The sequence below is a fragment of the Chiloscyllium plagiosum genome, unplaced genomic scaffold (genome assembly GCF_037043375.1).
Source record: "Chiloscyllium plagiosum isolate Xiang-an unplaced genomic scaffold, Cpla_swu_hap1 HiC_scaffold_16, whole genome shotgun sequence".
Taxonomy (NCBI): domain Eukaryota; kingdom Metazoa; phylum Chordata; class Chondrichthyes; order Orectolobiformes; family Hemiscylliidae; genus Chiloscyllium; species Chiloscyllium plagiosum.
Genome location: NW_028270154.1, coordinates 38258657 through 38271424, shown reverse-complemented (window position 1 = coordinate 38271424; position 12768 = coordinate 38258657).

Here is a 12768-nt window from a genome sequence, read left to right as displayed (position 1 = left end):
GAATTTGGTGCAGAGGGGAACGAGGTGCTTTTTTGGGTCTTAGTTTGTAATGTTTTCTTTAACAGGATTAATTGAAGCCAGGGATCAGGGCCCAGTGCAAGAGGACGATATTACAGATAAACTGTAACTTCATTGGTTGGTGACAGCCACTAATTTGACTATTCAATATAGGCTACTTTCAGATCGAAGCTAAATAAAGGAAATATTTACAGGTTACAAACTAAAATACCTGTAAGAATGTTTCCAAAAATCAAGTTGAGAACTAAGCAAATAAAATAGAGGGCCGGATGCTGTGTTGTAGCTGCATGGTATGGGAGCCGGTGGATCCCATTGTGGTTCCTAGTAACCAGAACTATAGCAAGTGTTGGTTACAGTTAGGGAGGCACAGCAGAATTTTATCCCAAGGAAGAAGAAACATATTAAGGGGAGTTTGAGGCAACCCTGGCTGAAAAGGGAATTCAGGAGAGCATTAAAAAAAAAGCACATAATACAAAGAAGATTAGTGGAAAGCAAGAGGATTGGGAAGCTTTTAAAAACCAACAGAGAAGAACTGAAAATGCAAGAAGTGGGGAGATAAGATAAAGTATGAGAGTAAGCCAGCTAGTAATAGAAAAGAAGATTGCAAGAGTTTTATTGGATACCTAAAAGGTGGGAGAGCAAAATTGGACATTGGGCATCTGCAGTCCTCACTTTTGCTTAGTTGATTTTAACCTTACTGCGAATCCTCTTATAAGGATGCCTACCTTGAAGAAGTTCTCCTCTCTCCACAAGAATCTCAGTGAGTCTCTCTCTCTCACTGCAACTCCCAGGTCATCTCCTCTGCCCTGAAGCTTCATTTTACTACCTTCTCCCGAGCCCCGCCCCCTCCCATTTATCTCTCCACCCTGGAGGCTCCCTGCCAAATTCATGATGATGGGCTTTTGCCCGAAACGTTGATTTTCCTGCTCCTTGGATGCTGCCTGGTCTGCTGTGCTTTTGCAGCAACACTGTAATCTAGATTCTGATTTCCAGCATCTGCAGTCCTCACTTTTGCCACTGCAAAATGAGACCAGGAAAGTATAATGAGGAACAAAGAATAGGCAGAGAAACTGAATAGGTACTTTGCATTAGTTTTCATATTGGAAACACCTGCAGCATATTAAAATTTCAGGAGAGTTTGGGAGGGGAGCAAAGGTGATTGTCGTGGCCATCATTCAGAGATGGTGCTAGAGAAGTCTGAAGGTGGAAAAACCACCCAAACCAGACGCTGTACACACCACGGTTCTGAAGGAGATTATGGAGGTATTAGTAGTGATCTTTCAGGAGCCACTAGAGTCAGGAGGGCTTTTAAAAAAATGTATTCATTTGTGGGATGTGGGCATCACTGGCTGGGCCAGTATTTATTATCCATCCGTAGTTGTTCTTGAGAAGGTGGTGGTGAGCTGCCTTCTTGAATCACTGCAGTAGGTTCACCCACAATGTCATTAGGGTGGGAATTGCAGAAGTTTGACCCAGTGACAGTGAATAAATGCCAATATATTTCCAAGTCATGATAGTGAGTGGCTTGGAGAGAACCTTGAAGGTAGTGGTGTTCCCATATATCTGCTGTCCTTGTCCTTCTAGATGGAAATGGTCGTGGGTTTGGAAGGTGAAGTCTGAGGATCTTTGGTGAATTTCTGCAATGCATCTTGGAGATAGTACACATTGTTGCTGCTATTGAGTGTTGGTGGTGGAGGGAGTGGATATTTGTAGTGCCAATCAAGCAAGCTGCTTTGTCCTGCGTGGCGTCAAGATTCTTGAGTGTTGTTGGAGTTGTACTCATCCAGACAAGTGGAAAGCATTCCATCATATTCCTGACGCGTGCCTTGCAGATGGTGGACAGGCTTTGTGGAGTCAGGAGGTGCGTTACACGCCGCAGTAACTCATTCCTAGCCTCTGACCTGCTCTTGTAGCCACTGTATTTATGTGGTGAGTCCAACTGAGTTTCTGGTCACTGATAACCCCCCAGCATATTGATAGTGGGGGATTCAGTGATGGTAACATCATGCAATATTAGAGGATGGTGGGTATATTGTCTCTTACTGGTGATAGTCATAGCCTGGTATTTGTGTGGCATGAATGTTACTTACAACTTCTCAGTCCAAGCCTGGATATCGTCCAGATCTTGTTGCATTTGAACATACACTGCTTCAGTATCTGATGAGTCAAAATGATGCCGAACATTGTGCAATCATTAGCAAATATTCCAACTTCTGACCTTATGACAGAGGGGAAGTCATTAGTGAAGCAGCTGAAAATGGTTGGGCTTAGAACACTATCCTGAGGAATTTCTGCAGAGATGTCCTGGAGCTCAGATTATTGACCTTCAGCAGCTACAATCATCTTGCAATGTTCCAGAGGACTGAAAATGACTAATGTAACACCTCAGTTTAAGAAGAGAAGGAGGCAGAAGATAGGAAACTATAAGGCTGGTTAGCCTGACCTCAGTTGTTGGTAAGATTTTATTATTAAGGATGAGACTGCAGCGTACTTGGATGTACAAAGTAGCTGAGGCTGAGTCAGCAGGGCCTTGTCAAGGGGAGCTCAAGCCCAACAAGCCTTTTAGAATTCTTTGAGGAGGTAATGAGTTAGACAAAGGAGACTCAGTGGACATGATCTATTTAGATTTCCAGCAGGTCTTTTTACAAGGTTTCACACTGGAGGCTGTTGAATAAGAGAACAGCCCATGGTGTTAGTGGCAAAGTGCTGGTCTGGATAGAGAGTTGGCTGACTGGCAGAAGGCAGAAAGTAGGTATAAATAAGTATTTTCCAGGATGGAAGCCAGAGTTTATTGGAAGGGGAGCCTCGCAGGTAAATAGGTGAAGTTCCGCAGGGGTCTGTGTTAGGACCACAACTAATCATGTTATACATTAATGATCTGGAATAAAGGAACTCAGGGCATTGTTGCTAAATTTGCAGACGGCACAAAGAGGTGAAGGGACGGTTAGTATTGAGGAAGTGGGGAAGCTGCAGAAAGACTTGGACATGTTTGGAGGGTGGGCAAAGAAGTGGTAGAGGGAATACAGTGTGGCAATGTGTAAGGTTATGCCCCATATCAAAGGAAAGATGTGCTGGTGTCGGATGGAGTCCACAGGAGAGTTAAAAGAATAATGCCAGGAATGTAGGGCTTGAGGAGTGGTTGAGCACTCTAGGTCTATACTCGATAGAATTTAGGAGAATAAGGTGGGATCTCAAACTTTTGCTACTGAGAGGTCTGGTGGGAGTCAATATGAAGATGATGTTTCCACTAGTAGGAGTGACTAGGACCCAAGAGCACAGCTTCAAAATGAAGGGACGATCCTTTACTACTGAGATGAGCAGGAATTTCTTCAGCCAGAGGTACTAATTGCAAAGAGGGCTATGGAGGCCAAGTCATTGAGTTTATTTAATACAGATGTAGATCGGTAAGGTGCTCAAGGGTTGCAAGGAGAAAGCAATGATGTAATGGTGGAGCAGTCTCGATGGGCCAAATGGCCTAATTCTGCTTCTATGTCTTTTTGTCTTATGGACCCAAAACACTAAATCATGCCTGTAATTGAACAAGTAATTGAACTTTGTTCTCCTTCTAACATTCAGGACAGGACTAAATTTACAAAAGACATTAAAAACAGAAAAAATATAAACATTTTAACTGCAAATTATTTTTTGGGCAAAGGATATTCTTCACAAAGTCTCATGTTAGGAATGATATATTTATGTAAACTTTTCTTATTTAAATATGTCTTACACATGAATCAAAGCTATAACCTTTCATTTTATGCATTTGAGTTTTTGCAAAAACCCTGCTGCTGTTCTGAAGGACAAGAGAAAATGCAGTCAAATTAATTAGCATAAGAATTAAACACACTAATCATTTGTTATGACAACTGTATGGATGACTCTGTTTACTCATCATGGCAAGGGTTACACACTTGCTTTTCACAGTAAGTATCACACATATTAAGTAAATTGATTTTTTTTGGATTAACTGTGAAACCGCAATTTATTTAATAGGGTGAATGTCGCCTGGGGAATGTCCTGGTGATCAAGTCATCTCTGTTCCTCTTTCACCCCATTCCCCAACTATCATCTGAATTTGTAAAGGTGATCAGAAAAGAGTAGAAACACACTGGAAATGAATTTCAACCTAAATTCCTCACCAACCATTCATTTTATGCACACACCATTGTCACAAATGTATGAATTTTTTGCTGCTTGCTTTAAAGATCTAACCCAATAATTTATAACTGAATTTAAATAAAAACATTGTGGTGCTTTTCTGCCTTTCCGGGCACTGAGCAGTGCCTGGATATAGAACAGAAACTCTGATGGGTTGATTGTTGTAGTGCCTGGCAGACGTTCCTGCTAATAAATTCATTATAATGAAAATTAGGCTGGCTCTGTGCTAATGTCCAATTCTTCCTGTCTGCTTTTCCTTTCTGTTCTTCTCCAAAAGATGTTCAAACTCTAGGAAATAAAGCCAAAAATCTGCCCAATAGTACACTTTTTGAGAATTTCAAATTGCCACTGACTGATCCTTTTAAAAAATTGAGAAACTACCTTTCTCATAGGATTTTCAAACCGAATTTCTTCATCTCATTTTGCAGTTGGTTCCCTATTCTGACATAGATGTTTATGTTTTATTCTGGGGATTATGATTGGAACAACTGCAAATAATTTAACAGTCACCTGAGGATTGCCTACCTGTACTTCACTGGCTGATACTGCACATGTATCTTCTGATGCCTGAAATTAGCTTGTAGGTAATTGTCCATAGTCCACAAGGGACCATAGCTTAGAGAGAGAAAGAGAGAGAGAGACAGAGAGAAAAAGAGAGAGACAGAGAGAGAGAGAGAGACTTGAATCCTCAATCTGCAGCTCCCCTAACCACCAAATCAATGCAATCATGGCTTGAGTGATGGAATGAAGTCTGTCATGATATCTGCAGACATTGAATTTCTGCTGGACCTAGCTCTCCATGGCAGCTATCACCATTTCATGGACATACATGGGCATGCATACTGGATCCACAATATCAGACAGAACATGGGTAGACTCCTCCCTTTTCTCCAGTGTATGTATGACTTCTGCCACCTCTCTAAGAGAGTTTCCTGTTTGTCTATGCATCGCTATCAGTTCATTGGCAACCACGTCGATAAGCTCTTCATCTGTATTGGGTTCAGCAGAAGCATGTTCTCCATGAGCTCTGTGATTGCTAGAAATCTTAGCAGATTTCTTCCTCCTCTAGCTATGGGCCCATGTCAGTACAAAGCTGTGTGATCCCCGAACCTGCCCCGGTGTTGTTGGAAAATAGGGAGAAAAGATCAAACATCCTTTGAGAAGATTTTTCTCATTGGTAGGATTCAAGGGGCTGGTAGAGGTGGACCTAAAGCCTTTAGCTCCTTTCTTTATCCTGGTTAAGGAATGGAATCCATGAATTGACACCCTTACCCATGATTGCATTGAGACATTGGTGCTGGATGTGCAGGTGGGAGTAAGAGTTTGGAGGCTTTCTCACTCAATAGCTGTAGATATTCAATCTCCCCTTCAGCATATTCCTATTGGTCTCCTGCCAGTTTGGTGACCTGTTCCTTGAAAAGAATTGGGGAGCCTTGTGTCAGATAACACCCCCTCCACACAAAAAAAGCTACATTTATACTTACTGTGTTTATTCCTCTCATGCATTAGAAAAGCATGAAAAGACATTACCATAGGTTTGTGAATACTTTGTCCACACTGAAAAGCACAGATCAAGGTATCAATCTCCAAAGCTATGAATATCTGTGTGCATGACCAGTAAGAAGAATATGTTATGAGTAAAGTTACGTGTTGAATGGTTGTAAATGAAAGGTGGTTTAGTGTCATCAAAGAACTGCACTTGATTAACAAACAATAAAACATTATAAGATATGTGTATGGGAGATACTTGTGAGGTTTTATACCTGAAACCATCTTCATGTTTGTGTCCCTATCCCATGCAAACTCTCAGTGAGAAACCATCAAAAGAGCATATTCTTCTAATTGTGGAAATAATAGGTTTTTGAATTTGGAGCTTGGAGGATTCACGTGGTTGTGGTTTTTTTTGTGAATACAATGAGAAAATAACCATCTAGTTCACTTGTAATTTTGTGTTCAGCCTTATTTTGAACCCTTTTGCTTTTAACTTCAGCCTCTAACTTTTATAGTTCTATTCCTCATTCTCACATTATTGTTTTAGTGTGGAAATTTTTTTTCTGTTATGTTAGCCTCTGCCACGATAGTATTTCTAAATATTTCTGTAACTCAGATCACCCTTTCAACATATTTCTGCATTTTCCTATATTCAGAACACCCAATGAGCCTTTTCATCTTTTTCCTGCATGAATTGAGGAGATTATTCTTTCTATTCAGTTCACATTTATAACCACTTAGTCTAGAGGATGTACAATTTTTATACACACACACACACGACATTTCTATTTTTCAGTGAGGTTAAAGTTACTTGCTCTGTAACGGTCTGCTCACAAGCCAATGTGCCCAGCATTCAGGTGCTAATCACTCAAAACCATTGCTGTTGGGCAGGACATGTTGTTCATTTTCCTGACACCAGTTTCCCAGAAGCGTCAGAAGCAAAGGTGTGGACAGAACTTGGTCTTGCAGGAGGCTCCGATGGGAAAAGCAGGCTTTGGGGATGTCTTCAAACTATCCCTAAAGAGATCAAATATGTTTGCTTTCTCTCCATGGATGCTGTCTGACCCTCTGTGATATCCAGCATTTGTTGTTTTCAGTACAGATACCAGCATCTGCAATGATTTGCTCCAACATTGTGTTTAATCAATTGCCACATCTCTTCAAGGAATGTCCACCAAGAATTCTGGGTGGCTCTTTCACCGTGTACATCTTCGCTGCTTTCCATTTCACTGCTGGTGTTCGACAAGGTGTTTGCCAAACCTTGATTTTGAAGTCATATTTCCTTTCTCAGTGGCTGCTAATGACTCAGAGTTACCCTGTATGAATTTCAACTCAAGTTTCATCCTTCATGCATCAAATCCACCCAGGATTACTTAGACTGAACTAGCAACATCCTTTCTCCTCCAGCGCTCCACTGCTCCCCTCTCCAATAAGCACAAATGCTGTCCCATCCACACTTCACCTCAGCTCTGATGAAGGGTCATTGAGACTTAAAATGTTAACTTGCTTTCTCTCCATGGCTGCTGCCTGACCCGCTGTTATCTCTAGCATTTGTTGTTTCCAGTACAGACCCCAGCATCTGCAGTGTTTTCCTCCTGGATCAAATCCCTGCTGACTCACAGGTATTTTGGCCTGTCATCAAACAAAATGGTGATAGCGAGGATTGCAGATACCGGAAAGTTAGAGTCGATAAAAGTGTGGAGCTGGAAAACACACAGCAAGTCAAGCAGCATCAGAGGAGCAGGGGAATTAACGTTTCAGGTCAGAAACTTTCATCACATCAATCAAAATGGAAAAGCTTCATTTGGGACAAGATACTAGCCACATCTAGAAACATTTTTTGAACATGCAGATGTGAAGTTGAGGCAAAGAGATGACACAAATCCCCTACTAGTTCATCAACTTGAGCCTTCAACGACATCATACTCATCTATGGCAAAGTTTGATTATACATTAAGCTTATTGACTATCTCCGAATACGTTGAATGACTGTGAAAACAATTCATCCTTGATTCTGGGGGACTGTTTAAGAAGAGAAGAACAATTTGTTGTGCCAGCTATTCAACATGGCAATGGATAAATATTTAATCTTTTTGTTTGTATGATGTTCATCTAGCACATTAGTGCAATTAGGACTGGGGGTAACAACTGCCTGAAAGATAACATTATTCTGTTAATATTGTGATGCAGTATGGAAAATCTCCAACAGTCCTCAGTGACTTCATGCACCATGTTCATAGTTCATAATTTAATCACTCTGTCATCTCCCTGTCTCCTTGTTTAATCACAACTGTCTGTAACAATCAGGAAACACAATGAAGCTCACAGTCACCTCTTCCACCTCCAGTAACATTGACATTTTACAACATACGATAATTACATTTTTATTTTAAGTTTTTGTTTTTCTAATGTCATTCAGCATCTGTTGATTAAACTGAAATACTTGGCAGAAGATCATGTTACTAAGGAAACTATCCTGGAGTTTGTTTTATTCTGCTCTGCTATTGTAATATCGCTACATGAAACAATTATGAGCAAGTGGACTGTGGGCAGGAGCATTTCAAATGAAGTAATATTAATGTGTACGTGTGTATGATCTTCTTAACCTGGGGCTAGAATGAATAAAAGAAGGGTGCACTGAAGCTGATCAGATGTTAAGGCAGTCTCTGAAAATTGAACAGTCTCTGAAATTTTAACAAAATCCAGTTCTGCTATTCGCTTATTAAAATTTTAGATTAAACATCATGTTTGTTGACCAGTATGAATACTGAGTTATTCAAAGGTGTGTTACTGAAAAAATGAACTCTTCATTAAAGAATTAACATTTCAGGTGCAGATGTCAACTCAGATTCTTCACTTCAGGCTAAACTTCCGACTGTCTTAAATCTTTCATAACTCCAACATGACTTTTCTTGGGTGAAGGTTTATTCTGTAAATTTCTTGGCAGGCTTATCTCTACCAAGAGGCAGCCTGTCATAGTCGAAAATCCCAGTGATGCCATCCCAAGGATGCCATAGATTGAGTCAGGCAATTGGGAAGGAGGTATTCGCTGTGAAATTCTGTTTGTCAGATCTTGCTGTGCACAGTGGCTGCTGTGACCTCTTCATCTGAATAGTTATGATGGGTGTATTTTCCCAGCTCCTAAACAATATAGGAAATGATGAGACAGTTAGGAAAATTCCATGAAAATGAAACATTGAGATTCTCAATGAGACAAAAAGTCCAATTTTCAAATTAAGGTTTCCACGTCAGGATGACAGGCTCACTAGTGAGTGGCAAGGGGCGAACATTTCATTATTTGGGGTATCACCTCATTTATATCCAGGTTTCCATTTTCCAAGTTAGTAGAGAGAAACTAAATGGAGCTAATTCCTGACATGTAGGTCAGAGTGGTGTGCTGATGGCTCCATCACACCACCGAGTTGGTCAACATTCTCCAACATCTCAGGGCATGCTCTACGGGCAGTAATTACGTGCACCCACCATCCACAGAGGTTGGCATTAGCAAGACACCAGCTTCACCATATCATCATGGAACTTGTTAGATAATTCAGCACGTCAAACTTTGGATCTCACTAACACCTGCAATTGCAATGCTGCTGTGCAGGGACAAGCACCCATCACATGCATCAGAATGGAGAGCATGTTAGATTGCTTTCTTAACACTCATGCAAGTTGTGCTTATTTGGATGCTCTCAGTACCTCTACCTTGCCTTGCCTACGTTGAGAACTTACAGGCCTACAGGAGTTCTGTCCTGCCTTGCCTTTTATCACAAACAGAGAGCTAGGCAGCTTGTCGTGCTTGTTTGCAATGATCAGTTAAGGATGTGGAGATGTTGCACGGCACCTACAGCAAGCGGCATTAGTAAACATGATAGACACATGTGCTTCAACCAATAGCAAGTGTCAAACTCCAAGGTGTGTAGTCTTGAGTCCAGTGAAAGGGGATATGATCAGGCAGGAGTTGCAACCATAATCAGGCAAGGATATCATTGGATGTCAGTCAGGGGCTTGGCCATGGATAATTGGCAGCTTGGTGTGATCAGGGCTGAGTAATGACCTCCTTCCAATGTGGGAAGTGCGCCATTGTCCATCCAGTAGATTGAGTCCTTCCAATCCTGGGAGTAGTGGTGAATCAGACAGGGAGCTACACAGAAATCAGTCAGATGTTTATCACTCATCAGTTGTGGCTGCTGAGGTGGGTGGACCACAGTCAGTTCAGGCGTCTGTGTTCTGAACAAATTATCAAGTTGTGTGGGGGTCAGAGGCAAAATGCTGAGATGCAAAGAGGAAAATCATTGTGAAGGGGACGAGCCATATGTTGTGAGGCAATAGGCATTGTAAGGATGTTGATGTAAACAAACAGTTTTTGCTTCAAAGAACCATGAGTATGAGCAGCATCTTTTTGGGAAAGTAGGAAGTCCCAAACCTGAAATACATGATAACACAGTGTAACTATGACTTTGAAGACAAGATATCCCCTTGTCTACAAAAATGTCGCCATTATGTTGCTTATGTGCTTTACGGTCTCCTGATATGACCGGTTTTAAATTACAGATATAATCCAAGAAAATATTTTCTTTACTACATCTCTGTCATTATCTCCAGCAGCAATCAGTTGGTCCACAAGGTCTTAGATACAATTTTAATTTTGATAACGGTGCATATTTCTCCTGGCCATTTGCTGTTCTGATTTAAATTGCTTTTGTTTCATTTTATATGGTCAGGTACAGACAAAGGCAATCATGTATTGCACAGAAAACTTTACTACAATATATTATTCAGAAATATGGATCAGGATGTTTATAATGTTTGTGGTAAGATTGAAAGTGGACATGTCTGTAATTTTGCACCAACAGCCTTCCTGTCAGTTTCTCGCCATGATATTTCAATGAGGGCAGGTTGGGATTCGATCAGTTGCCTGCTAGAGAGCAATGGGCTGCCAATTAGTTTTAATCAGGGTTTACTCAAGCGCTGTTCTCATGCCAGCTGGAATTTCTAATTGGCAAAGTGGATAATCAGTGTTGGCTTGGGCCATATTGTAAACTCAGAGTGAGATTGAAGGTGGGGGTGCAATGAATCGTGGGACAGAACTCTCCTTTCCTACCTTCCCACTCCCACCCTGAAGGAAAATAAAACTAGTGAATGATAGTGATCCATACGCCTTGTTTATTTCAAAAATGCACAGTGATTCACTCATTTACTGAGTCTCTCCTTCCATTATGTCCCATTATCACTACCGATCCACAATTCTTCATCTTTCACTCCTTGCACTAAGGATTAGCAAAACAACTGCTTGAACAAAAAAAAGTTCCATAAAAACTTGATCATCCTTGTGTATTCTTTTGTGCTTATTTTGTGAGTACCTTCGTTCCAGAGCTTCTACACCATGAATGGTGAAACAGTGGCTATTCAGAAAACTGCAGATTACCTTCTGGGATGACCTTAAGCAACTCTGTTATTAAGAGCCCAGTTACAGATGATACGGTCTCAGCATAGCAGTCCGGACTGGCTGGAAATAACAGGGATGCTGACAGAGTGGAGGATAGGGAGCACAGTCATTGTAATCCTGTGAGAAAACAGCAAGTTTGTGCTTCACATTCAATGTCCTAGGATGAACTTGGGCACTCCTTGCAATCTGCTGGAGGGCAGATCGCTATTGCTGTGAGAGTCTGGAATCGTGACAGTTTATATAAGCCTGAATGGCAATAAATTGGACTTGCTTGGCAACCAGCATGCAAGTGTGAACTCAATTGAAATTTCACTGCGGTATTACAATGTTGGATGACTTCAGCAACTGAAGCTGAGACATTGACCACAGATGCTACATACTGGTTAAGTCTGCAATCGCTGTCTTGAGGTTAACTCCCACTTCCGTGCTGGAAAGCTGAGGTTCCAGGCTCTGAGCTAAACTCTGTACCAAATTTTAATGCGTGATCTCCTTACTCCTTCACAGAGATACCAGACTTGTGGCAGGCATGCTAAAGCACAAAGTGTGTCTGCGAACATGTTTGTCAGCATTCATTTGAATTCTGGCCCATTGTCATCCTCAGCTTGGTCTTCTGTAGCAGGACTCACTTGTGAATTCACCTTTCAGTGAGCTAGATCCCCCTGGTCTAAGTGTGCTGAAAATAAGTTTGCTCTGGTAAAAATAAAGTGTCAGATGTGCCATTTGGAGAGTTGGGTCCAGACAGAGAATGTTTGCTCAGTCTCTAAGGTAGTAAGATCCCGTCTATTCATTTCTGGGCTGCACAGAAGCCATTCATGGCCACATCTCTATCATGGGAATGAATTGGGTAGATGAATTTTGTCCTTTAATTGCTTAATTTTCAGATGTGAATCACAGCCTTTGCATCCAAAATCAAATGGAATTAATTTTACACTTATATGTTATTAAAGTTGCAATATAAGAAACAAGGTGAAAGAAATATGTTGTGCACAGTCAGTTAAAAAACACTCAACTTGATAACATCTGCAAGTTTTTGAGCTGATCAATGTCGAATGGTGTCTTTCACAGGGTGTATCCAAGCAATTCTTATCGGATTTGGTTAAATGTAGTTAAGAAAGGAAACAATAGCAATTTGTTTAGATATGAACATTTATTAAATAATAATAAAAATGGAAATACAGGGGGAGAAAGACTGAAATATAACCATCTGTTAAGTAATAAATGAAGATGAGAAAGGAAGGAAAAGAAAGCGATGAGCCTCATGCCCTCCTGAACACTGGGGATCCCTCAATTGATGGCTGGTCTGGATGTTTAGGTTTGTTCCCAGCACTGTTCATGATTCCAGTCTGAAGGTAAGTCCAAAAACTTGGAATGAACCTCTCTCTATTTTAAACTATAACAAACAGCCAGCACAGAAAAGCAGATACAGAAAACAAGCTGCTTGCAATTATAGGAAGCCAATTTAGATTATGCTGTCTGCAGCCCATACAGGAATGTTCACAGGACTCATTCAAGGTCATGCAGTTGTTGAATATCACCAACAATTTTAGCCCGTCAGGCCCATCCTATACAAATGGCCTTACTGCCCCTCGAGCATGTTCAGGTTCACCCTAAGAATATTCTAACATCTATGCTCCAATTTATGCTTACAT